The sequence below is a fragment of the Apteryx rowi genome, unplaced genomic scaffold (genome assembly GCF_003343035.1).
Source record: "Apteryx rowi isolate R43461 unplaced genomic scaffold, aptRow1 scaffold_2257, whole genome shotgun sequence".
Taxonomy (NCBI): Eukaryota; Metazoa; Chordata; class Aves; order Apterygiformes; family Apterygidae; genus Apteryx; species Apteryx rowi.
The window spans coordinates 7,527-9,691 of NW_020448594.1; the positions used below are offsets into that span (position 1 = coordinate 7,527).

The following is a 2,165-nucleotide window of genomic DNA, read 5'->3' on the forward strand; positions in this document are numbered from 1 at the left end:
GCCAGCGCCGCCAGGCCCAGGAGCGCCAGCCCGGCCGCGGTGGCCCCCAGCACCAGGGGCAGCACGTTGGGGGGGTCCCGGCGCTCCACCTCCGTCTGCACCTGCGGCGCAGAGCGGGCTGAGGGGCCCAGGCGTCCGGGCCGGCATCCGGGGGCCCAGGCGTCCGGGTGCCCCTTCCCCCAGCTGTCCCGTTTCTCTCCCCGGCTTCGGGGCCCAGGCGTCCGGGCCAGGCTCCAGGGGCCCAGGCGTCCGGGTGCCCCTTCCCCCTTTCCCCTCTGAGGACCCCGGTGTCCGGGCCAGGCCCTGGGGGCCCAGGCGTCCGGGCGTACCTTGTGCTGAAGGGCCCCGTTGGGGTTGCGGTACCGTTTCTCATCGTACTGGAGCTTGGCCTCGCTCTGCAGGGTCACCTTGGGGTGCTGGACCTGGGCGGGGTGGGGGGACAGGGCACGTGGGGGGCAGCCATGGGGCACCTGGCACCCAGGCTCCCGTCCCCGTGTCCCCGTGTCCCCATGTCCCCTGTCCCCGGGCTCCCGTGTCGTGGAGCAGCGTCCTTCGGGTGCAGGATGATCCCGTCTCCGAGCGGCTGCTGATCGGGCGTCCCCCCCCGTCCCCGAGGTGCCCCCAGGTGTCCCCAGGTGCCCCAAGGTGCTTTGAGGTGTCCTGAGGTGCCTCAAGGTGTTTCTAAGGTGTCCCCAAGATGCCCCAGGATGCCCCAAGGTGCCCTGAGGTGCCTCCAGGTGCTCTGAGGTGTCCTGAAGTGCCTCAAGGTGTCCCTGAGGTGTCCCCAAGGTGCCCCAATGTGCCCCCAAGATGCCCCAAGGTGTCTCCAAGGTGTCCCCAAGGTGACCTCAAGATGCCCCAAGGTGCCCCAAGGTGTCCCCGAGATGCCCCAAGGTGACCTCAAGGTGCCCCAAGGTGCCCCAAGGTGTCCCCGAGGTGCCCCAAGGTGTCTCCAAGATGCCCCAATGTGCCCCCAAGATGCCCCAAGGTGCCCCAAGGTGTCCCCAAGATGCCCCAAGGTGTCTCCAAGGTGCCTCAAGGTGTCCTGAGGTGCCTCAAGGTGTCCCCGAGGTGACTCCAAGGTGCCCCAAGGTGCTTTCAGGTGTCCCGAGGTGTGCTGAGTTGCCTCAAGGTGTCTCTAAGGTGTCTCCAAGGTGCCCCAAGATGCCCCAAGGTGCCTCAAGGTGTCCCCGAGGTGCCCCAAGATGCCCCAAGGTGTCCTGAGGTGTCCTGAGGTGCCTCAAGGTGTCTCTAAGGTGTCCCCAAGGTGCCCCAAGGTGACCTCAAGATGCCCCAAGGTGCCCCAAGGTGTCCCCAAGATGCCCCAAGGTGCCTCAAGGTGTCTCTAAGGTGTCTCCAAGGTGCCCCAAGGTGTCCCTGAGATGCCCCAAGGTGTCCTGAGGTGCCTCAAGGTGTCCCTGAGGTGTCTCCAGGGTGCCCCGAGGTGCCCCAAGGTGTCCCCAAGGTGCCCCAAGGTGCCTCCAGGTGTCCTGAGGTGCCCCGAGGTGCCCCGAGGTGTCCCCGAAGCACTCCGAGGTGTCCTCAAGGTGTCCCCGATGAGTCCCAAGGTGTCCCCACGCCGTCCCCCCCCCCTACCTGGGCCACCCAGGCGAAGGCCAGGCTCCCGGTGACGTTGAGCCCCAGGGGCCGGGTGGGCTCCAGCGCCGAGACCTGGCAGTGGATCTCCCTGCAGGCGGCCACGGTGCAGTCCTGGCGGGGACAGGCGACGCCGGGTGACGTCCGGGTGTGCGGCCCAACCCCCTCCCCGCGCACGACCCCGCGGCGGGGGACTCACCAGGACGGGGCGCTCCCGGAGCCGTGGGGCGCTGGGGACGGCGCTCGGGGGCTCGGTGCTCCGGCACTGCACCAGCTCCGGCTGCGGCGGGGGGCGGAGGGAGGTGGGGGGCGGCCGTGGGGCGCAGCGGCCCGGCGGCGCCCCCCCCCTTCCCCCTCCTGCCCCACGGCGGGGTTTCGGGGGGCTCCTACCTGGGAGGGGACGACGTGGGGGTTCTCCCACACCGGGGCGCCGCCAAGCACCGCCGGCACCAGGAAGGTGACGGTGACGGGGACCCGGCGCTGCCGCAGGTTCGTCACCTGGAAGGTGCCCGGTGAGGACCCAGGCGTCCGGGGGGCAGCGGTGGCGCCAGGCTGTTTATTGGCTGCTG

At 70.2% G+C, this 2,165-nt stretch overlaps 1 long non-coding RNA gene across 1 annotated transcript; it reads right to left on the reverse strand.

Annotated features, from left to right (window-relative positions):
* Positions 1-6: 6 nt before the first annotated feature.
* On the reverse strand, positions 7-2,095 carry LOC112965881. The gene is made up of 5 exons (XR_003253420.1): positions 1,987-2,095; positions 1,796-1,876; positions 1,597-1,710; positions 330-422; positions 7-101 (listed from the first exon to the last, which is right to left on the reverse strand). It is a non-coding gene; the product is annotated as an uncharacterized LOC112965881 (long non-coding RNA).
* Between the last annotated feature and the right edge of the window lie 70 nt (positions 2,096-2,165).